The following is a 24998-nucleotide window of genomic DNA, read 5'->3' on the forward strand; positions in this document are numbered from 1 at the left end:
AAAGAACTGGATCCCCCTCCAAAAAAAAAATTGGCTTGCCTGCTCCCGAAACATGACACAATCTCCTTGCCCGCTCCCACCCAGACACATCTCGGGGGGGGGGGGAAGGTTGGACTACAACTACCATGCTGGGTGGGGATGATGGGAACTTTAGTACAGCAGAGACTTTGAGCGGGGGATTGAAAGCGACCTACAGATTGGACCCAAGGGAAGCGAGTCTTTTAGGGGGGCAACCGAACCCCCCCAAAAAACTTCCTTTTCTCAGCTGGGACTTTGCCTGGCAGCCTGGAGGAGATAGGAGCTTCCGAGTTGAACCCTCTCGTGAAATGGGGTGGTGGGATCCCGCCAGCAGAGCCTAAGCGAGGCAGCGTCCGAGAGAAACGGGCGAGCGAGGAGCCAAAGGAGGTTTGGGGGTTTGGGGGGCGCAGGGCTAACCCACTCCCCAAGTTCAGCGCTCTAAAAGGGGGGGGGAATCCCGACTTCTCCGCAACTCAGAGAAGGGGGGAGCTCAAATAGAGTGGGGGTCTCTTAGGAGAAGGGGCTTCGTCTGAGGCAAGGGACCCCCTCTCCTCCAGAAAGGAGGAGGGGGGGCCCCGCTGGGAGGGGGCTCGTGAGGTCACGGAGGGGTTCCGCCGGAGGGAGGGGGTCCCGCTCACCTGGTCTTCGCCCTCTCCCCCAACACACGAACAGGGACTCTCCGGGGGGAGAACCAAAAGCCGCGAGACGGCGGCGACGGCGTCGGATTCAAGGCTGCCGGCTTCGGGCTCGGCAGCTGCAGCTCCGGCCTTGAGCAACTTCCGGGTTTGCGGCCGCCATCTTGGAGCTCCGCGGACTTCCGGTCCGAGGAAGAGAGGCGAAGGGGAAAGCCCGAAAACTACGACAAGACTTCCGGTTCTCCCCTGAGCGCTGGGGGTGGTGGTGCTGACGCAGAGACGTAACCTCGGGTTCTCAAATGAGAGCCGAGAGCACGCCCAAGGTGGGAGTCCACCTGACGCATCTGTAACCCGGACGCCCGGTTCCCAATCGACAGGATGAGTGGAGCCTTCCCCCCCCCCACACACACACTCAAAACGGAAGAAACCTTTTCCTCACGGAACGGTACGGAAGTCTAAAGGGGAAAGACGGGGCATCGACTCCATCGAGAGATGGATAGAGCGGCTCTTTTTCGATATCGCGTGGTGGAATAGAAACCGGTCGTCGATGCGCAACTTTTTGTTCATTCTCTTTAATCTCCTTGCTTCAGACCTCATTAGAAACGCGGAAACTGGAACATAGAGGGCGTGGCCAGAAAGAATTGGGGAGCTTGAGAAATATTGTTGCTTTATTGCTGTCATGCAACTTCACAGCATCATGAGAAAGGCGGGGCTAGATGAATCAAAAGTTGGAATTAAGATTGCTGGAAGAAATATCAACAACCTAAGATATGCAGATGATACCACTCTAATGGCAGAAAGTGAAGAAGAACTAAAGAGCCTCTTGTTGTGGGTGAAGAAGGAGAGTACAAAACTTGGGTTGAAACTAAACATTAAGAAAACCAAGATCATGGCATCCGGCCCTCTCAATTCCTGGCAAATAGATGGGGAAGAAATGGAGGTAGTGACAGATTTTATTTTCCTGAGCTCCAAGATCACTGCAGATAGGGACTGTAGTCAAGAAATTAAAAGACGCTTGCTCCTAGGGAGGAAAGCCATGGCAAATCTAGACAGCACACTAAAAAGCAGAGACATCACCCTGTCAACAAAAGTGCGTATAGTCAAGGCTATGGTCTTCCCAGTTGCAATGTATGGCAGTGAAAGTTGGACCATAAGAAAGGCTGAGCGCCAAAGAATGGAGGCCTTTGAACTATGGTGCTGGAGAAGACTCCTGCGAGTCCCTTGGACTGCCAGGCGATCAAACCGGTCAGTCCTAGAGGAGATCAACCCTGACTGCTCTTTAGAAGGCCAGATCCTGAAGCTAAAACTCAAATACTTTGGCCACCTAATGAGGAGGAAGGACTCACTGGAGAAGAGCCTAATGCTGGGAAAGATTGAGGGCAATAGAAGAAGGGGACGACAGAGAATGAGGTGGCTGGATGGAGTCACTGAAGCAGTAGGCGTGAGCTTAAATGGACTCCAGAAGATGGTAGAGGACAGGAAAGCCTGGAGGAACATTGTCCATAGGGTCGCGATGGGTCGGACACGACTTCGCAACTAACAACAACAACAACAACTTCACAGCATTACTATTGTGAACAATGTCAGTAAAGCTAACTAGGATTCTTATAGTTCCATGTAGTACGCAGGGCACAACTTTTATTGAATGGGAATGAAACTTAGGGAAGTTTGGGGCTTCTTACTAGGGCTACAGATTTCTGATGAATAAATCATGTTTTACATAACATTGATCAACTGATTATGTGGCATCAAGTTAAGTGTCAGCACTTAGTAGCCAGGCAGATCAATGTTTCTCAAACTTGGCAACTTTAACATATGTGGACTTCAGTTCCCAGAATTCCACAGCCTGCATACTGGCTGAGGAAATCTGGGATTTGAAGTCCACATGTTTTAAAATTGCCAAGTTTTAAAAACAATATTGATGTAATGGAAGCAATGCTATTTGCAGCTATACTTCTCTCTGTGTCTGCAAGTCAGAAGGAACAGTGAAAAATAAAAATACTTCTTCCAGATCTAGACAACACAGGGAACCAAATTAGTTTTCTTGATTAGTTTCCACAAAAAGAAAACAATAACCTAATCAAGAAAATCGCATCCCCACCAACATCGGTATGGCAATTCTATATAAACAAACAAACACCACACCTAACTAGAGCTTACTGGATAATGTTACATAAATGGATAATGAAACTTCTGCAACAAAATAACCAAGCTCAGAGACCACCAACAACTTCACAGTTTTGATGATAGCGGGGGGGAGGGCTCTTTGAGTAATGTTTTCAGTAACTAGGAATGTCTTTGATCAAAGGTCTTCAAACTTGGCCCTTTTATGACTTCTGGACTTCAACCCCCAGAATTCCTCAGCCAGAGTGCCTGGCTGAGGAATTCTGGAAGTTGAAGTCCACAAATCATAAAAGGGCCAAGTTTGAAGTCTTTGATTAATGTTTCTAGTTCTTTGAGCTAACAAAGCAAGTTCTCCCTGACTAATGTAGAATCTGATAAGAACTGGTTCAAGTCTGCCAAGAACAAGAATCGTACATAGATCTGCACCTTAGTAACTCACAAATTCGTTATAATGTGGGAAACGCACCTCCTGAATATTTATTTATTTATTTATTTATTTAATTTGTATACCGCCCTTCTCCCGAAGGACTCAGGGCGGTGTACAGGGCAATAAATACCAAAAATACAGAATACAAAAATTAAAAACAGATTAAACCATTGTGCCCGAATACAATAAATTACTTAAAAACAGTAATTAAAACCCCAAACCCATCAGACCAGGCCGGCTTGTTCAAATAAATAAGTTTTTAGATCACGTCGGAAGGAGCGAAGGTCGGGAGCCGTCCGGAGCTCAACCGGTAAACGGTTCCAGAGGTCAGGTGTGCCCACATAGAACGCCCTCCCCCTGGGGGCCACCAGCCGGCATTCTCTGACCAGTGGCACCCTGAGGAGGCCCTCTCTGTGGGAGCGCACTGGGCGGAGGGAAGTTGACGCTGGCCACAGGTGCTCCCTTAGGTACTCCGGACCCATGCCATGTAGGGCTTTATAGGTCATTACCAGCACCTTGAATCTCACCCGGAAGGCAACTGGAAGCCAATGCAGCTCACGGAGCAGAGGTGTAACATGGGAGTATTGGGAGACCCCCAACACAACTCGCACGGCTGCATTCTGCACCAGTTGGAGCCTCCGAGTGGTCCTCAAGGGCAGCCCCATGTAGAGAGCGTTGCAGTAGTCCAACCGAGAGGTCACGAGCGCATGAGTGACTGTACGCAAGGCATCCCGGTCTAGATAGGGCCGCAACTTGCGCACCAGGCAATCCTGGGCGAAGGCCCCCCTAGTCACAGTTACTATATGATCTTCCAAGAAAAGCTGTGAATCTAGATTCTAGGAGGACTCCCAAGTTGCGAGCCCTATCTATGGGGGGTAATGACTCACCCCCCATAGTAAGAGATGGAATGATCTGAATTTCCCGAGATGCCGGCACACACAGCCACTCAGTCTTGTCAGGGTTGAGCCGAAGCCTGTTCCTCCCCATCCAGACCCGGACCGCCTCCAGGCAACGGGACATCACGTCGAGGGCATCACTGGGGTGGTTTGGGGTCGAAATGAAAATATGACAATAAGTATTAACAAGATCACACTAAGAATGCTATGGGATGCTGCAAAATGCTGCATATTGCACCTAAAGTTTCTGAACATCCTCACTAGATCGCAGATGAGTCAAATGATGCTAACCGATGAAAAGTACTCATTCAGATAACAGAATATGAGAATAACAGAATCAAAAGGGACTTGCAGGTCTTCTAGTCCAACCCCCTGCTCAGGCAGAAAACCTACCACTTCAGACAACCGCTTGACCAATCTCTTCTTAAAAACCTCCAGTGTTGGAGCACCCACAACTTCTGGCGGCAAATCACTCCTAACACAATATGTTTGAACAGTATATAAAGTGATTTTCTATCTTTCTAAGTGGCTTCTCTCCTCTGTTGGATAATCTGCCTCTCCTTATTTGCGTCCATAAATAGATAGATTTTAATCTATCTTTCCACCTCTTTGGGCAAAGCACACTGCGTTAAACGGTCTGCCAAAATGTGTGGGTAACAGTTTTAACCCTGAGCTACAAATATTATCTTCTGTTAGAAAACAGGATGGTTTCACCCTTGTAGTTCTGGGGCCAGTGTTGCAATCCAAACAATCGCTTCCTGAACTTCTTTTTGAACAATGCACATGGTCCTTGACTTATAACCATTCATTTAGTGACCATTTAAAGTTACGGCAGCACTAAAAAAAAGTGGCTGATGACCGTTTTTCACACTTACAACCATTGCAGCATCCCTGTGGTCATGTGATCAAAATTTGGATGCTTGGTCATTGGTTGCCATGTCCAGGGGTCATGGTGTAATGTATTGGGCCTTGTTTTACTGAGTGTACCACATGGGGTTTGAATGCTGGAAGGTTGCTTAAGCAGGGAGCTGGCTAACGGCTCCCAGCTCCTCAGACAACCCGTCTCCAGCGCTGCCATTGGCTGCCTCTAGGGCTGCAATAGGTTGCTTTAAACCTATTGGCCGCCACCTAGAGGCCAGGGTATAAATAGCTGTATTCGCAGCCCTGTTTCCCCAGTTCAGTTCCTGCAAGCAAATCAAGAATGTTCCTGACTGAACTCACTCGCCTCATCTCTTCTCTCAAGCAGCGAATCTAGTACGCAACACACGTGATCCCCTTTCGTGACCTCCTGACAAGCAAAAGTCAATGGAAAATCCAGATTCACTTGACAACTGTAGCCAGGAAGCTAAAATGGGGCAAAACTCACTTCACGACTGTGTTGCTTAGCAACAGAAAAATTGGGCCCAATTGTGGTCGTACCAGTATTAGCATCTAATACGCTTCCTTGAAAATCGGAAGACCTGCCAGGAATACATGAATAAAACAGAAGCATCTGAGTACAGGTAAATTGAGAAACTGGATACCAAGTGCATCAACTGCAAAAGGGCTTCGGGTTCCTTCAATGCCAGCTCAGAAAAAGGGAATTCTCTTTCCTTAACAGAAAGCAAAATATCTCCAAAGGGCTATTTCACTGCAAGCCAGGACTTGCTTCTATAAACCAAGAGGCATCCCCTAATCTAGTGTATAGTAGTCCTCAACTTACAACTTTCCGTTTAGTGACCATTTGCAGTTACAACAGCAGTGGAAAAAGCGACTTAAGATTGGTCCACGCACTTACAACCGATGCAGCATCCCCAGGGTCACGTAATTCAAAATTGAGCACCATATCTCACTGCTAGACGACCATGCAGCCTGGATTCTGCCCTGAGACTTCCCCCTGGCCACTATTAGCAGCTGCTGACTAACCCAAACTTTTAAAATGTTTCTTAACAATATATTTAAAAAAGAGAGCGACTGCAGATTTTAGGGGCCGCCTTTGAAAACAGAACAGCTTCTAATCAGCCAATGAAACTTACTACGGCTGCATTAGCAAAGTATAAAAGCGAAAACGAAAGAGGAACAGGCAAGGTGGGTAGAGCAGCCATCTTCAGTAGAAAAGAAACGGAAAGTTAATTTCAAATCATTGCTTCTGAATTCAGTTCACTTCTAGCCAATCTGGAGTCAAATTTGTTCTCGGGGTATTTTCGCAACAGTTCGAACCCGAGCTCGGAGATCATAACGTGAAGCCTAAAAATAACCTCGCTTAGCGGAGAAAAGCTACAGGCAAAAACAAAACGTAGATAAAATATTAAGAATTCACCTCTTTCTAAGCAAAGCACAGACTCAGCCGTGCAATAGGTCTCACCATCTTTTAACACATAACTTCACTGCCCCCCCCTTATTCCTCCCTCCTTTTGTCAGCACCTGGTTTTAGTAAACGCCAGGCGCCGAAGAATAATTTTTACCAGCTGTTATGAAACCACAGGGAACTGAAAACTACCAAAAGTCAGCCCACGCATCCAGACCCACTTCCTACCTGTTCTTATCTGTGGTGCCTCTTCCTCCAAGTTTACTCGTGCAGGCTTATCTGAGACTATAATTTTCTTAGCTGATTTTTTTTTGCTGATGCTGCCTCTGTTTTCTCGTCTTCAGACAAAGCCTGTCTAGTCACTTTTCCTACTCTCTCAGGATCATGTCATAGCCCAGTGGGTTTCACTTTCTTCTTTGCAGACACTCCTAGCGTGTGTGTTTTTTTATTATTTAAAAAAGTCCTTGTTTCAATGTTCCTGCTTAAGACTCACCTCTAATTTCCAGCATCCAAATGCTTACCGATTCAAAGTACAGGTGGTCTTTGAGTTACAATAGTTTGTTTAGTAACATTCAAAGTTACGACAGCACTAAAAAAAAAAAGTTTGACTTATGACCGTTTTCCCCGCTTACAACGCTTGCAGCATCCCCACGGTCACGTGATCAAAGTTCAGACGTTTGGTAAGTGGTTCATACTTATGACGGTTGCAGTGTCCCTGGGGTTCATTTGATTCCCTTTTGGGACCTTCTGACAAGCAAAGTCAATGGGGAGGCCCAGATTCACTTAACGATCGGGTGACTAACTTAGCAACTGCAATGGTTCACTTAACAACTGTGGCAAGAAAATGGGGCAAAACTCACTTAACAAATGTCTCGTATAGCAACATAAATTTGGGGCTTAATTGTGGTCCTAAATCAAGGACTAGCTGTAATCCAATCTATGTATAAGAAGAAGCTATTGATATAGGGAAAAAGGGACGCGGTGGCTCAGTGGGTTAGGACGCTGAGCTTGTCGATCAGAAGGTCGGCAGTTTGGCGGGTCAAATCCCGAGTGCCGCGTAGCAGAGTGAGCGCCTGCTACTTGTCTCAGCTTCTGCCAACCTAGCAGTTCAAAAGCACGTAAGAAAAATGCAAGTAGAAAAATAGGGACCACTACGGTGGGAAGGTAACAGCGTTCCGTGCGCCTTTGGCGTCTAGTCATGCCGGCCACATGACCACGGAGACGTCCTCGGACAAGCGCTGGCTCTTCGGCTTTGAAACGGAGATGAGCACCGGCCCCTAGAGTCGGAAACGACTAGCACACACGTGCAGGGGAACCTTTACCTTTACCTATTGATATAGGGAAGGCTGCAAACTTTGTCATAAGACAAAACCTCCAGATTGGAAAAAAAATGAGGGTTCTGAAACAGCTCAGTCAAGATTCAGGGCTGGTTAGTGTGTTTATTTTATTTAATTTAGAGGCCTCCCAAATTCTCTGGGCAGCTTGCAACTAGGAACCTCTATATCAGAGGTCTTCAAACTTGGCAACTTTAAGACTTTTGGACTTCAACTCCCAGAATTCCTCAGCCAGCCCGGAGCCTTCAAAACTTGATTTTGTGCTCAAGCCTGGGGTCCTGAGATAAAACCCGTATCCTGGTTGTGTGGATGCCTGGTTGGATAAACTCCAGCTGCTATGTGTTTCATTTCATTTCATTTTTATATTGTGTATTTTATGTATTTTATTGCAACTTGCCTAGAGTCACACAAAAGTGAAATGGGCAATGATGGATGGATGGATGGATTGATAAGGCAGGAAGGAAAAGAAAGGAAGGAAAGAAGGAAGGAAAAAAGAATGAGAGGAAGGAAGGAAGGGAAAGGAAAGGAAAGGAAAGGAAAGGAAAGGAGGAAAAGAAAGAACAAGAGGAAGGAAAGAAGGAAGGAAAAAATGAGAGGAAGGAAGGAAAGGAAAGGAAAGGAGTAAAAGAAAGAACAAGAAGCAGGAGAGATGGAAGAAAGGAAGGGAGAGAAGGAAGGAAAAGAAAGAATGAGAGGAAGGAAGGGAAAGGAAAGGAGGAAAAGAAAGAACAAGAGGAAGGAAAGAAGGAAAAAATGAGAGGAAGGAAAGGAAAGGAAAGGAAAGGAAAGGAAAGGAAAGGAAAGGAAAGGAAAGGAGTAAAAGAAATAAGCAGGAAAGATGGAAGAAAGGAAGGGAGAGAAGGAAGGAAAAGAAAGAATGAGAGGAAGGAATGAGGGAAAGGAAAGGAAAGGAGGAAAAGAAAGAACAAGAGGGAGGAAAGAAGGAAGGAAAAAATGAGAGGAAGGAAAGGAAAGGAGTAAAAGAAAGAACAAGAAGCAGGAAAGATGGAAGAAAGGAAGGGAGAGGAAGGGAGAGAAGGAAGGAAAAGAATGAGAGGAAGGAAAGGAAGGAAAAAGGAAGGAAGGAAGAAAAGGAACGAAGGAAAAGGAAGAGAAGGAAGGAAGGAAGAATGAGAGAAATGAAGGAAGGAAAAGAAAAAACAGGAAGGAAGGAAGAGTGAGAGAAAGAAAGGGAGGGAGGGAGGGAGGGAAGAAGGAAGGAAGGAAGGAAGGAAGGAAGGAAGGAAGGAAGGAAGGAAGGAAATCAGTCTCTGTTGACGGATCATTCCAGAGGGCAGGAATTGCAACTGTCAGCCTTCTCAGGTAAACAAGGCAGGAAACATGAGCCGATGGGCTAATTCTATTTTAATATAAGACTATTTTAACAGAATCTGGCAAGTCTGAAGTTAAAATGGAGTACGAATTGGAGTCATCTCTAGTAGAGAGGCAGAGTCAAGGTCAGCTTGTTATGTATTGGGCTCATTTGCAACACCACGTGGTAAGCTGGAGCAGCTAACGACTCTCCAACAACCCAGACTCCAGGTCTCCAGTGCTGCTATTGGCTGCCCCTAGGCGGCAATGGGTTGCTTTAAACCTATTGGCTGCCGCCTAGGGGCCAGGCTATAAATTGCTGCAAGCTGCAGACCAGTTCTCAGTTCAGATTCTGCAAGTAATAAACCATGAGTTTTGTTGAACTCACTTGCCTCGTCTCCTTTCCTGCACGAAGAACTCACTACACAACACTGGCGACGAGGATGGGATTCTGCTTCTCCAAAAGAGCTGAAGTTCACTATGGGAGAGGCAGCTCACTCCTGGAGGGAAAAGGCATTTCCCCCCCCCCAAGGTCAGCTAGCAAGCCACGCTAGCGACCACGTGCTCAGCGGATTCAGTCCCTCTACCTTGGAGAAGTAGGATCAAAAACTGCAGGAACCAGCCAAAGACAGAATGCCGAAAGTCGGAAGACTACGCAAATTCAATGTCAAGCATCCAGAGGGATGGCCTTCCTACTTGTCCCAGATAGAAAACTACCTCCAGGCAAACCAAGTCGCAGTAGATGGGCTGAAGGCTGCCATGCTGCTCTGTGTGTGCGGCCCAGATACATTCAACCTGGCCGAAAACCTCTTTGCCCCGACATCGCTGGAGGCAGTTTCCTACGCAGACCTCAAGAAAAAGCTGGGAGAGGACTTCCGGGTGGCAAGGCTCCGCTGCTGGCAGCCATTTGGGCTGTCAGCCCCGTCACTCCGTAGAACTGCCGAAAACAGCGCCGATAAGCTGTTTTGGCGGCTCGGAAGCCCGCTCCTCGGGAGAAGAGGAGGGGGTGAGCGCCCAGGCAGGGGTAGAGCTCTCCCAGACTCCCAGCGTTGAAACTCTGGTGGTTGAAGGATTGAGCCCCCCCGAAGCCTGAGTTTGCTCCGGACCTCGGGACGCCTCTGCTCCAGGGTTTTGGAGCAGAGCAGGGCGCAGCAACCATCCCTGCCAGCGAGAGTGAACTTTGGATTACTTGGATGCAGGCAGAGCTGTACAGGAGAATCATGTCAGAGCAAGTATATGATCTTTAACTCAGTGGACTTTGTGGAGATTTTTAAAAAGTGAAAGTGCGCAATAGAATTGAGTGGGTGAAAATGGCTGCCAAATCATCTAAAGTTCCCAGAAGTGCGGGGGCTTCCCCGGTGCAGCAATCTTCGTTACAGGCTTTAATGCCCCCTCCCCCTGCACCTGCACCAGCTTTGACAGTAAAAGATTTGCAGGATGTTTTGCAAGAGGCTATGAAAAAAAGAAATTAAAAGACGCTTGCTCCTCGGGAGGAAAGCCATGGCAAATCTAGACAGCACACTAAAAAGAGACATCACCCTGTCAACAAAAGTGTGTATAGTCAAGGCTATGGTCTTCCCAGTTGCAATGTATGGCAGTGAAAGTTGGACCATAAGAAAGGCTGAGCACAAAAGAATTGAGGCCTTTGAACTCTGGTGCTGGAGAAGACTCCTGCGAGTCCCTTGGACTGCAAGGCGATCAAACCGGTCAGTCCTAGAGGAGATCAACACTGACTGCTCTTTAGAAGGCCAGATCCTGAAGCTAAAACTCAAATACTTTGGCCACCTAATGAGGAGGAAGGACTCACTGGAGAAGAGCCTAATGCTGGGAAAGATTGAGGGCAATAGAAGAAGGGGACGACAGAGAATGAGGTGGCTGGATGGAGTCACTGAAGCAGTAGGCGTGAGCTTAAATGGACTCCAGAAGATGGTAGAGGACAGGAAAGCCTGGAGGACCATTGTCCATAGGGTCGCGATGGGTCGGACACGACTTCGCAACTAACAACAACAATAACAACATGAAAAAGCAATCTCAACAATTAGTTGAACTTATGGATGAGAAGCTTACAGAACGTATGGATGAGAAGCTAACAGAAATGAGGGCAGACATCTTACTAGCATTTCAAGGCATGGCCATTTGCATTGAGCGCTTGGACGAGAGAGTAGAAGAACTTAGTCAAAATAACATCAGATTAGATGCTAAAATGACGGATGCTGAAACTGTGATGGATAAGATTGACGACGATTTAACCATGGTCCAGTACCATGAGATGGAGTTTGCTGTGAGAATTAGGGGCTTCAAAGAGGATTCTCAGGAAAATTTGAAAAAAGTAGTTTCAGAAGCCCTGGAAGGCGTTTTGGGGTGTTCAGCAGAAGATATCATGGTGGATATAGACAAAATATTTCGTGTTAATTCATGGATTGCAAGCCAAAGGAAATTACCTAGAGATGTGGTTTATTTTACAAAGAGAGCAATTAGAAATGAGGTCATTCAAGCTTTTTATAATAGTAAATTTGCAATTGCAGAGCAAGACGTTTTGATTTTAAAAGAGATCCCTCCAAAGATTTTAAGAAGAAGAAAGGAGTTTGCTTTTTTGGCAGAAGAATTAAGAAGACGGGATATTCAGTTCAGATGGGAGATTCCAGTGGGTATGGTGGTGATGTATGCAGGCATGAGACATCGTCTTCTTACAGTGTTACAGGCACGTGATTTCTATGCCAATGTTTTAAAGGCAGTCCCTATACCACTTTTGGAATCCAAAAAGAAGAATGGTGAGGGAGAGCGTCAATCACAAAGTAAGAATGCACAAGGTGCTGAAGGAGTTATGCAGCTGAAAGATGGAGAATTTCAGAAAGTTACAGGAGTGGATCAAATTTCAGTATCATCGGAGGAGGTTAGAGACCAAAGAATGACATGTGCTGCTGCTAGACGAATGAGACAAGAGCAAGAGCAAGAACAGCAGAGAGTTATGACGGCACCTCAAAAACTTACTTATAGTGAAGCAGTGGGAGGAGCGCGACCAAAGAGAGTGCAGGTGATTTTGGAAGAAGCGCTCCAAAAGCTTCAGGTCGCGAAAGATGGCGACAAAGCTTCTAACCTGGAATGTTAATGGTCTAAATTCACCACAGAAGAGAAAGAAAGTATTTCAATATTTAAAGCAATTTAAGAATGATGTTATTTGTCTACAAGAAACACATATTAGAGCCACGGATCAAAAGTATTTGTTAAACTCGAGGTTGGGTACACAGTTTATTGCTTCTGCTACTGATAAGAAAAATGGAGTGGTCATTTACGTTAAGAACACTTTGACAGCGGCTTTAATTGAAGCAGATAAACAAGGAAGATATGTTATAATTGAACTGTTAATAGAAGGAAAGAAAACGCTTTTGGTTGGACTATATGCTCCTAATCAACAACAAGGAGATTTTTACAGTTTACTACACAGCAAGATTATTCAGTGGGATTATAAATCTTGTATCTTGATGAGAAACTGGAATGGCGTTCTGGATGTACAAATGGACAAGGGTTTTTTTTTAAAAGCACCCCAAGTCATGCTAAACTGCATAAATCTTTTTTTTTAAATGAAGGATGACTTGGAATTGAGAGACGTTTGGAGAGAAAGGAATTTGCAAGAAAGAGACTTTACTTTTTTCTCTGACAGGCATCAATCTTTTTCTAGGATTGATTTTGTATTAATTACTAATGATTTTTTTTCTAGGATTAAGAAGATCAAGATTTGCCCAAGAACTATATCTGATCATAGTCCAGTATGGTTAGAGATAGAAAAAGATAATAGGGATAGACGGTCCTGGCGCTTAAATGAAAATTTGTTTAGATACCAGGAAAATGTGGAAGAGTGTAAAAAACAGATGAAGGAATTTTTTAAAATTAATATGCATAAAGGTACTTCTATTGAGATGGTTTGGGATGCAAGTAAAGTTTATATGAGAGGTGTATTAATATATTTGAACAACAAATATAGACGTAAATTGGAATTTAGGAGGAAAGAATTAGAGGATGAAATTAAGGAAAAAGAAAAGGCTTTAATTTTGAATCCATCTGATGGGAAGATTAAAGAGGTAATTACTTTATTAAGGGGTCAGTTTGATAAGTTAATGGCAGATCAAGTGGCAACTAACTTACGGTATGCTAGACATAACACTTTTTGTAATGCTAATAAACCAGGTAGATGGTTAGCTTACTTGTTAAGGAAGAAGCAAAGGGCTTCTAATATAGATAGAATAGAACATAAGGGTAAAGTAGTGTATCAGCAGAATCTTATTAAAAGGACTTTTGTTGATTTTTATTCTAAGTTGTATGCTAGAGATAAGATTAGAGATGTAGATATAGATGGATATTTGGTGAAAGCTAATATTCCTGTTCTTACGCAAGAACAAAAGGAAAGGATGAACCAATTGATAACTGATGAAGAAATTTTTTTAGCAATTAAACAATTTAAAGTGGGTAAAGCACCGGGAACTGACGGTTTGACTGCCGTTTATTATAAAAATTTACAGTTAGAAATGGTGGAAAAAGTTGTGGTTATCAGGGATGTTAAGCTCATTCTTGTATAGTTCTTCTGTGTAATTTTGCCACCTCTTCTTAATCTCTTCTGCCTCTGTTAGGTCCCTGCCATTTTGGTCCTTTATCAGGCCCATTTTTGCATTAAACGTTCCCTTCATCTCTCCAATTTTCTTGAAAAGATCTCTGGTCCTCCCTATTCTATTGTTTTCTTCTATTTCTTTGCACTGTTCATTTAAGAAGGCATTCTTATCTCTTCTAGCTATTCTCTGGAATTCTGCATTCAATAGGGAGTATCTTTATTTTTCTCCCTTGCCTTTTGCTTCCCTCCTTTCCTCAGCTATTTGCAAAGCTTCCTCAGACAGCCATTTTGCTTTCTTGCATTTCTTTTTCTTTGGGATGGTTTTGGTTGCTACCTGTTGTACAATGTTGTGAACCTCTGTCCATAGTTCTTCAGGCACTCTGTCTATCAGATCTAATTCCTTAAATCTATTTGTCACCTCTACTGTGTATCCAACAGGGATATGATTTAATTTATACCTGAGTGGCCTAGTGCTTTTCCCTACTTTCTTCAGTTTAAGCCTAAACTTTGCAATGAGAAGCTCATGGTCTGAGCCACAGTCAGCTCCTGGTCTTGTTTTTACTGACTGTATAGAACTTCTCCATCTTTGGCTGCAGAGCATATAGTCAATCTGATTTCTGTGTTGACCGTCTGGTGATGTCCATGTGTAGAGCCGTCTCTTGGGTTGTCGGAAAAGAGTGTTTGCTATGACCATCGTACTCTCTTGACAAAATTCTATCAGCCTGTGCCCTGCTTCATTTTGTACTCCAAGGCCAAACTTGCCTGTTATTCCAGTTATCTTTTGGCTTCCTACTTTAGCATTCCAATCCCCCATGATGATAAGGACATCATTTTTTGGTGTTAGTTCTATAAGGTGCTGTAGGGCTTCATAGAACCGGTCAATTTCATCCTCTTCAGCACTGGTGGTTGGGGCATAGACTTGGACTACTGTGATATTGAATGGTTTGCCTTGGATTAGAACTGAGATTATTCTGTCATTTTGAGGATTGTATCCCAGTATTGCTTTTCCTACTCTTTTATTGACTATGAAGGCTACTCCATTTCTTCTGAAGGATTCTTGCCCGCAGTAGTATACCTGATGGTCATCTGAATTAAATTCACCCATTCCTGTCCATTTTAGTTCGCTGATTCCTAAGATGTCGATGTTCAGTCTTGTCATCTCTTGTTTGACCACGTCCAGCTTTCCTTGATTCATGGATCTTACATTCCAGGTTCCTATGGAGAAAAAATCTTTACAGCATCGGACTTTCCTTTCACCACCAGACACATCCACAGCTGAGCGTCCTTTCGGCTTTGCCCCAGTCGCTTCATTCTTTCTGGCGCTACTAGTACTAGCCCTCTGCTCTTCCCCAGTAGCATATTGGACGCCTTCCGACCTGAGGGGCTCATCTTCCAGCGTCATATTGTTTTGCCTTTTGGTACTGTCCATAGGGTTTTCATGGCAAAGATACTGGAGTGGGTTGCCATTTCCCTCTCCAGTGGATCACATTTTGTCAGAACTCTCTGCTATGACCTTTCCGTCTTGGGTGGCCCTGCACGGTATAGCTCATAGCTTCATTGACTTACGCAAGCCCCTTTGCCACGACAAGGCAGTAATCCATGAAGGGGATTGTAACTTGTACTATTTGCCAATTATTGCTATGATGTTTGTCTGATCTAAGAGGGGAGGGGTGTTATGTATTGGGCTCATTTGCAACACCACGTGGTAAGCTGGAGCAGCTAACGGCTCTCCAGCAACCCAGACTCCAGGTCTCCAGTGCTGCTATTGGCTGCCCCTAGGCGGCAATGGGTTGCTTTAAACCTATTGGCTGCTGCTTAGGGGCCAGGTTATAAATTGCTGCAAGCTGCAGCCCATTTCTCAGTTCAGATTCTGCAAGCAATAAACCATGAGTTTTGTTGAACTCACTTGCCTCATCTCCTTTCCTGCGCGAAGAACTTTCTTTGTCATGTCAACTGATGTCCATAATTCAGCACCAAATGATGCCCAGAGTCTCTCTCTTCCAGTTTTCCGCAAGAGAGGAACAGCTCATCTCCAAGAATAAACATGAACATAAACTTAGCAACCAGATGAGGAAGCTGCAGGCTCTACAAAATTACCCAATGGGGCATGATCTGTAGGACTATACAGGAAAAAAAATAGGAAGTACCAACAATATGTACTCCAAAAATAGGAGACGGGGGGAAAAGGTGCTTTCCAGTTTATTGCGTCAGGTGTCGAAGTACAATTCTTTACCTGTTGAGCCTAAATTGTGACTTCTGCTTAATGAAACCATTTCCTGGCTGGCTGTTCCCGTAACCTCAAGGTGGTTGAACTGGAGGTGTTTAGATCAATGTTTTTCAACCTTGGTGGCTTTAAAGAAGCATGGACTTCAACCCCCAGAACTCCCCAGCCAGCAAGTCTGGAATTCCACACATCTTAAAGCCCCCAAGGTTGAAAAACACTGGTTTAGATAATAATCATAATCATAACCATAACCATAACCATAATAAAGTTGGAAGGGACCTTGGAGGTCATCTAGTCCAACCCCCTGCTCAGGCAGGAACGCCTATACCAGGGGTAGGCAACCTTGGCTCTTTTATGACTTGTGGACTTCAACTCCCAGAATTCCTGAGCCAGCCACACTGAGGGAAAAGAGAGAGGTTTCCAAGCTGAGCCATGCTGGCTCAGGAATTCTGGGAGTTGAAGTCCACGAGTCATAAAAGAGCCAAGGTGGCCTACCCCTGCACTAGGCAAAGTAAAGAAATAAGAAATTTTTATCTACCACCCAGAGTCCAGGGCTCAGCTTGGAAACCGCTCCCTTTTCCCTCAGCATGGCTGGCTCAGGAATTCTGGGAGTTCCTTCCCTATACCATTTCAGACAAATGGCTGTCCAGTCTCTTCTTAAAAACTTCCATTGTTGGAGCATTCGCAGCTTCTGGAGGCAGGCCGTTCCACTGACTGATTGTTCTCACTGTCAGGATGATATGAAGATCTAGTTTTAAGCTATCCAAAAGATGCTTTTTAACAAGGCAACTGGACTTTCTTGTTTTTCTTTGAAGACGTTTCACTTCTCATCCAAGAAGCTTCTTCAGCTCTGACTGGATGGGGGGGGGGGCGGAAATGGAAAGATTTATACTCCTTGCAGACAGCTGTTCATTTGCATTCTTTTAGCCAGTCCTTAAAACTACCTGGGGGCTTATCTGTGTCTTTAAGATCACCTGAGTAGTGCAAATGGGTGTGGAGCCTTCTCGGAACTGCTGTCTACAACTGTGTTGTAGACTGGAGATAGATGATGCTGTATCTCCCCCCCTCTGTTGAGAGAGGGCTGTTCAATTTTGACATAGATGGCCTCTTTGACCCCTCTTTCAAACCAGCCATCCTCTTTGTCCAAAATGTGGACTTCGAAAGAGTGGCCTTTGTCTCTGTGAGTGAATAGGCGATTATATAAAAGTTCTAAATCTTAAAAAAGTAAGAAAGTAGGTCAAGGATTACCTGTACAAGCTTGCTCTGCCTTCCTCTCCTAGGTCAGATCCTGAATGAGGCAAGCATCCTTCCAGGCAACCCTGGCACCCAACAGTTACATTAATTAAACAAATAAAAATGTGTCTTGAAAAGTAACAAAGATAATTAGGGGACTGGAGGCTAAGATGGTGGGTTGCAGGAATTGGGTATGTCTAGTTCAGGGGTCTTCAGACTTGGCAATTTTAAGACTTGTGGACTTCAACTCCCAGAATTCCTCAGCCAGCTCTGAGGAAGAGAAGAACGAGGGGGGACATGATAGCAGTCTTCCAATATCTCAAGGGTTGCCACCAGTGCTTTTTTTGTAAAAGAAAAAGGTGCTGGAACTCACACGTGTCATACAACCCGCCTTGCCTACCCTACAAGGTTCCATCCAAAAAAGATGCCGGAACTCCGTTCTGAGCGTTCTATGACAAAAAAGCCCTGGTTGCCACAGAGAAGAGGGAATGAAACTATTCTCCAAAGTGCCTGAAGGCAGGACAAGAAGCAACGGATGGAAACTCACCAAGGAGAGAAGCAACCTAGAACTAAAGTGAAATTTCCTGTCAGTGAAAACCAGTAACCATGGAACAACTTGTGGATGCTCCGTCACTGCAGGCTTCCAAAAAGAGACTGGACAATCATTTGTCTGAAATGGTATAGGATCTCCTGCTGGAGCAGGGAGTTGGACTAGAAGATTTCCAAGAGCCCTTCTAATTCTATTCTTCTGTTACTCCTTTATTCCATTATTCTGTTAGCCCAGTGGTGGGATTCAGCCAGTTTGCACCACTTCAGCAGAACCATTAGCTAATTTTTTGTTGCCCAGGCACAAAGAAGAGGGAGTCAAGCTATTCTCCAAAGCACTTGAAGGCAGGACAAGAAGCAATGGATGGAAACTAATCAAGGAGAGGACCAACCTACAACTAAGGACAAATTTCCTGTCAGTGAGAACAATTAATTACTGGGATGGCTTACTTCCAGAAGTTGTGAGTACAATGTCTAGTCCAGGGGTAGGCAACCTTGGCTCTTTTATGACTCTTGGACTTCAACTCCCAGAATTCCTGAGCCATCCATGCTGGCTGAGGAATTCTGGTAGTTGAAGTCCAAGAGTCATAAAAGAGCCAAGGTTGCCTACCTCTGGTCTAGTCTAATGAAAAGAAGAATTAGGGGGTGACATGATAGCAGTTTTCCAATATCTCAGAGGCTTTCCCAAAGAAGAGGGAGTCAAGCTATTCTCCAAAACGCCTGAAGGCAGGACAAAAAACAATGGATGGAAACTAATCAAGGAGAGAAGCAACCTAGAACTAAGGAGAAACTTCCTGACAGTGAGAATAATTAACCAGTGGTACAACTAGCTTCCAGATATTGTAACTGCTCCATCAAGAAGAGATGGGACAGACACTTGACCAGAAGGGCATAGGGTCTCCTGCTTGAGCAAAGGGTTAAACTAGAAGATGCGGTGGCTCAGTGTGTTAGGACGCTGAGCTTGTTGATCAGAAGGTTGGCAGTTTGGCAGGTCGAATCCCGAGTGCCGCGTAACAGAGTGAGCGCCTGTTACTCGTCCCAGCTTCTGCCAACCTAGCAGTTCGAAAGCACATAAAAATGCAAGTAGAAAAATAGGGACCACTCCGGTGGGAAGGTAACAGCGTTCCGTGCACCTTTGGCGTCTAGTCACGGAGACGTCACGGAGACGTCCTCGGACAAGCGCTGGCTCTTCGGCTTTGAAATGGAGATGAGCACCGGCCCCTAGAGTCGGAAACGACTAGCACGCACGTGCAGGGGAACCTTTACCTTTACCTTTTACAACTTGCTTCCAGATATTGTAACTGCTCCATCAAGAAGAGATGGGACAGACACTTGACCAGAAGGGCATAGGGTCTCCTGCTTGAGCAAAGGGTTAAACTAGAAGACCTCCAATGTCCCTTCCAATTCTGTTACTCCATTATCTGGAAATTAAATTTCACGGTCAATCCTGCTTTGATCCTAGAAGGCAGGGTGTCCCATAATAACTCATCAGCTACTCTAGGAGGTCCAAGGACACTTTTCATTTCTTGGTGCTTCCAAGAGAGCCTGCAAGGTTAGCTCACCCTACAAGCAGGCTTTTGGTTTTTTGCAGAGGCAGCTGCCTGACGAGATATTTTTTTTTGCCCCGGCTCCATATCCTGCAGAAAGAGACAGACAGGCTGGCTCTTAGGAGTGGGAGGGAGAAGCGTGTGTGTGTGGGGGGGGACAGCAGTATCTTGTTCAGATGTAGCTGAGGCAGGCCGTTGCAGCCGGGCTTCTGCCTCCTGGCGGTTTGCACCCTCTCCGGCCGAGTCCAATTAATCCAGCCCTTCCCACTTCTGGGAACCAGCTTGCCTGGCCTGGAAGGTAGATTTCCCAGCAGTTCGCTCACTGGCGATTTCCAGAACTTTCCATCAGAGGCCAAAAATGGATCACCCAAGTCAAGGGGCTACCTTTGGCACCAAAAGAGATGATGAAGGAGGCTTTTGTGGAGGAGACCCTTGCACGGCTTTCGAGATGTGCCAGCAGATTCCAGGATATGGAACAATGGATGGAAACTGATCCAAGGAGAGATTCAACCTAGAAATGAGGAGAAATCTTCCGACAGAGAGAACAATCAACCAGTGGAACAGTTCGCCTTCAGGCGTTGTGGATGCTTCGTTGCTGGAAGCTTTCAAGAAGAGACTGGACAGTCATCTGTCATAAATGGTATAGGGCAGGGGTAGGCAATCTTGGCTCTTTTTATGACTCGTGGACTTCAACTCCCAGAATTCCTGAGCCAGCCTGGCTCAGCTTGGAAACTCTCCCTTTCCCCTCAGCATGGCTGGCTCAGGAATTCTGGGAGTTGAAGTCCACGAGTCATAAAAGAGCAAAGGTTGCCTACCCCTGGTATAGGGTCTCCTGCTTAAGCAGGACTAGATAACCTCCAAGGGACAAGGTCCCTTCCAGCTCTGTATTCTGTTGTATTCTATTGTATGACAGAAGTTCCCAGATGGTCTGTGGTAGACAGTTTTGGGTTTGCTCCCTTCTCTGATTGCCCTGCAGTCTGGCTATGGTATGAGGAAACGGCAACTTACAAATGTAATATAGGTAGTCCCCGACTTACAACCATTCACTTAGTGACCATTCAAAGTTACAACAGCATTGAAAAAGAGTGATCACTTTTCACACCTACGACCGTTGCAGCATCCCCATGGTCAGGTGATCGGAATTCAGTTGCTTGGCAGCTGGTTCACATTTATGACGGTTTGTCATGGTATTGATTTAACAGCTAACCAGCTTATGTAATGTAAGATGTAAGATGGGAATGACCCAGCAGGGTCTGTGTCTCTTTAAGAGCCTTTGTATAAAGGGAAGTCTCTGCTGATGTGTTTTCTCTCTTCCGTTTTCCTGCTGTAATTGTGGTTTGTTGGATCCTGCTGTATTAGCACGTGTATGTGTATTGTTCCTGGTGTATGATATTGTAGATAGTGTAAGATAAACCACCATTTAATATAGACAACTGAATACTATGTTTATTCCTGGGTTATCTCAGAGCAGCAAAACTGTGCATGCTCTGACACGGTTGCAGTATCCTGGGGTCATGTGATCATCTTTGGCGATCTTCTGACAAGCAAAGCCAATGGGGGAAGCCAGATTCACTTAACAACCGTGTTACTAACTTACTAACAACTGCAGTACAGGTAGTCCTCAACTTACGGTCACAATGGACTCCAAAATTTATGTGAGACATTTGTTAAGTGAGTTTTTTGCCCCATTTTACGACTTTTCTTGCCACAATGGTTAAGTGAATCACTGTAGTTGTTAAGTTAGTAACCTGGTTGTTAAGTGAAGCCGACTGTCCCCATTGACTTTGCTTGTCAGAAGGTCGCAAAAGGGGATCACGTGACCTTTGGGAGAGAAGAGCAACTAAGATGATCAAAGGCCTGGAGACTAAAACATACGAAGAACGGCTGCAGGACTTGGACTTGGCTAGTCTAAAGAAAAAAAGAAACAGGGGGGACATGATACCAGTGTTCCAGTATCTGAGGGGCTGCCACAAAGGAGAGGGGGTCAAATTATTCTCCAAAGCAGCAGAATGCAGGACAAGAAACAATGGTTAGAAAGTGATCAAAGAGAGAAGCAACCTGGAATTAAGGAGAAACGTCCTAACTGTGAGGACAATTAATCCGTGGAACAGCTTGCCTCCAGAAATCGTGGGCGCTCCATCACTGGAGGTTTTTAAGAAGAAACCGGACAGCCACTTGTCTGAAATATTATAGGTTCTCCTGCTTGAGCCAGAGACTGGACTAGAAGACCTCCAGGGTCCCATTCTATTCTATTCTATTCTATTCTATTCTATTCTATTCTATTCTATTCTATTCTATTCTATTCTATTCTAATTCTAATTCTAATTCTAATTCTAATTCTAATTCTATTCTATTTTATTCTATTCTAATTCTAATTCTAATTCTAATTCTAATTCTAATTCAGTCCAGTCCAGTCCAGTCCAGTCTAGTCTAGTCTAAAGAGAGGGATAGCATCAAGGTCATGGAAAGTGAAGTACCCCTAGTGAGGCCACACTGGGAATACTGATTGCCATGATACAAAAAAAGATTGGAGACTCTATTAAAAAAGGTGCAGAGAAGAGCAACAAAGATGATTAGGGGACTGGAGGCTAAGCCATAGGATGGACAATTGCAGGAACTAGACAATAGAATAGAATAGAATAGAATAGAATAGAATAGAATAGAATAGAATAGAATAGAATAGAATAGAATAGAATAGAATAGAATAGAATAGAATAGAATAGAATAGAATAGAATAATGGAGTTGGAAGGGACCTTATAGGTCATCTAGTCCTAGAGCAGAGGTCCCCAACCTTTTGGGCACCAGGGACCGGTTCTGCAGAGAAAGGTTTTTACACGGACCGGAGAGTGTGTGGTTTTGTGTGCTGCCTGCATCTCACGGATGAGGCTTTGCTTGTTTGTGCAGATCGGTGGCTGGCATGCCGCGGCCCAGTACTGGTCCACGGACCGGGGTTTGGGGACCCCTGTGCTAGAGGACCTCCAAGGTCCCTTCCAGCCTATGACTCTATGCTTCTATGACAGTTTGGAGACAGACTTTTGAAAACTACGGGAGGGAAGAACGGTGAGGTTGCAGCAAGCGCAAGAGATGATATGTGCGGAAGAAAAATGAGAACGCCAAAATGGGGGCCATTCCCCTTTCTTTCCTGTGCAAGAGAGAAATGTAGAGGTCTTGGTTCTTAGTCACTGCGCATCTTGAGTGCCTCTTAGTGGCCTGTGCAGGATATACAGTAAGCAGGATGCAAAATTTCTGATCTTTCTTTCTTTTCCCCCCTCACTCAAATTATCTGCAGTGCAATTCAAAGGGCAGAGAAACCCCCCCTCCAAAAAAAAATGCTTTTGGCTTTTACCAGAGAAAACTGGCCTCTTTCTGCCTCTCTTAGTCCTGTGAAGCAATTTCCTCTTTCTTTCTTTCTTTCTTTCTTTCTTTCTTTCTTTCTTTCTTTCTTTCTTTCTTTCTTTCTTTCTTTCTTTCTTCTTTCTTTTTTAAAGAGATATTATTTCATTCATTTCTTTATTACATTTATGTGCTGCCCATCTTGTCAGATTCTGGGTGGCTTACAAGCATTGAAAGCAATACTTTAATGTACTTTAAAGTGATACACTTCAAAATAATACAAATAAATAACTAACAACAGCAATAAATGCAGGCAGTCCTTGATTTACAACCGCCACTGAACCCCAAATTTTCATTGCTGAGCAAGACTGTGGTTAAGTGAATTTTACCTCATTTTATGACCCTTCTTGCCACAGTTGTTAAGTTAATCACTGCAGTGGCTAAGTCAGGGGTAGGCAACCTTGCCTCTTTTATGACCCGTGGACTTCAACTCCCAGAATTCCTGAGCCAGCCATGCTGAGGGGAAAGAGAGAGGTTTCCAAGCAGAGCCATGCTGGCTGAGGAATTCTGGGAGTTGAAGTCCACGAGTCATAAAAGAGCCAAGGTTGCCTGTCCCTGGACTAAGTTATTAACAGGGTCGTTAAGTGAATCCGGCTTCCCCATTGATTTGGCTTGTCATAAGGTTGCTAAAAGGGGATCACATGACCCTGGGACACTGCAACCGACATAAATACATGCCAGTTGCCAAGCGTCTAAGTTTTGATCATGTGACCACAGGGATGCTGCCACAGTCATAAGTGTGAGAAATGGTCATAAGTCACTTTTTCAGTGCCATTGTAACTTTGAATTGTTATTAAATGAATGATTATAAGTCAGAGACTCTCTGTGCTGTTAAAACAGGGGTCTTCAAACTTGGCTACTTTAAGGCTTTTGGACTTCAACTCCCAGAATTCCTCAGCCAGCTCGCCTTAAGCCTTAAAGTGGCCAAGTTTGAAGACCCTTGTGTTAAAAGATGGGGAAGAGGGGAACACGAAGCACCTGGGGAGAGGTGGAGTCTACTCCGATAGTTACCTCCGGAAAGGAACATCTCCTTTGGGGCCCCAGGCCAGGTCTTCAGGCTCCTTCAGAAAGCCAAATGTATGGCTGCCAAAAGTATGGGAGTTCAGCAAAATTGCTATGTCACAATTTTGCTGAAAAATGGAACTGCTGGTTTTCAGCAAAACTCTCATAAAATACAGGCATGTGACTATGGGATGCTGCAAACAGCCATAAATGTGGCTGTGTTGTCATGTGCCCAAAGTTTGGTCACAAGATTGCAGGCAGACACACACACACACACACACACACCATCATTGGAACTTCAAATCAGGTCATAAAGCCCAACGGTAGGTCTCTGTTATAACTTTGAATGGTCAACTAAAGAACCGGTCGTACATCAAGGGCGCCTTGTCCTGCCTTTTAGTGAGCTTTGTAATCTGGGTCTGCCAGTCCAGGATCTTTTTTCCCCTCCGTTTTAAACTCTGTTTTAATTTACCGAGATGAACACATTCATGACCACATCTGTGCAGTTTGTGTGAACAAAAGAGTCAGATTGTGGCTCCCTGCTGATTGACGCACCCCTTGGCAGCAAGAGCCGGTGTTCACCGTGATAGAAGTAAGTGAGTGGTCTTCAAAATTTAATATTGAAAGAAAAATTTAAAATTGAATTTGCTGTGCAATGGAAACGTACTGAGTAGACAAACAAACGTGAAGTGTTAATACCACTTTACAATGCCTTGGTAAGACCACACTTGGAATCCTGCATCCAGTTTTGGTCACCACGATGTAAAAAAGATGTTGGGACTCTGGAAAGAGCACAGAGAAGAGCAACAAAGATGATCAGGGGACTGGAGGCTAAAACATATAAGGAACGGTTGCTGGAATTGGGAATGTCCAGTTTAACGAAGAGAAAGGTGAGGGGTGACATGATAGCAGTGATCCAATATCTCAGGGGCTGCCCCAAAGAAGAGGGAGTCCAACTATTCTCCAAAGCCCCTGAAGCCAGGACAGGAAGCAATGGATGGAAACTAACCAAAGAGACAAGCAACCTAGAACTAAGGAGAAATTTTCTGACAGTTAGAACAATTAATCAGTGGAACAACCTGCCTCCAGAAGCTGTGAATGCTCCAACATTTTAAGAAGAGACTGGACAGCCATTTGTCTGAAGTGGTATAGGGTTTCCTGCCTGAGCAGGGGGTTGGACTAGAAGACCTCCAAGGTCCCTTCTAAATAATAATAATAATAATAATAATAATAATAATAATAATAATAATAATAATAACAACAACAACAACAACAACAACAACAATAATAATAATAATAATAACAACAACAACAACAACAACAATAATAATAATAATAATAATAATAATAATAATAATAATAATAATTTATTCATAAAACATGAAACTCAGTCAACTGAACACTCAAACTGACTGGC

At 44.6% G+C, this 24998-nt stretch overlaps 1 protein-coding gene across 1 annotated transcript in view; it reads right to left on the reverse strand.

Annotated features, from left to right (window-relative positions):
• The window catches only part of SBNO2 (strawberry notch homolog 2), a 145165-nt gene extending 144335 nt beyond the window's left edge, over positions 1–830 (reverse strand). Inside the window, exon 1 of the mRNA XM_081320762.1 lies at positions 657–830. The gene's annotated coding sequence lies outside the window, so the exon portion shown is untranslated. The remainder of the gene's footprint in view (positions 1–656) is intronic.
• Between the last annotated feature and the right edge of the window lie 24168 nt (positions 831–24998).

Source organism: Vipera berus (assembly GCF_964194415.1).
Source record: "Vipera berus genome assembly, chromosome: 1".
Taxonomy (NCBI): Eukaryota; Metazoa; Chordata; class Lepidosauria; order Squamata; family Viperidae; genus Vipera; species Vipera berus.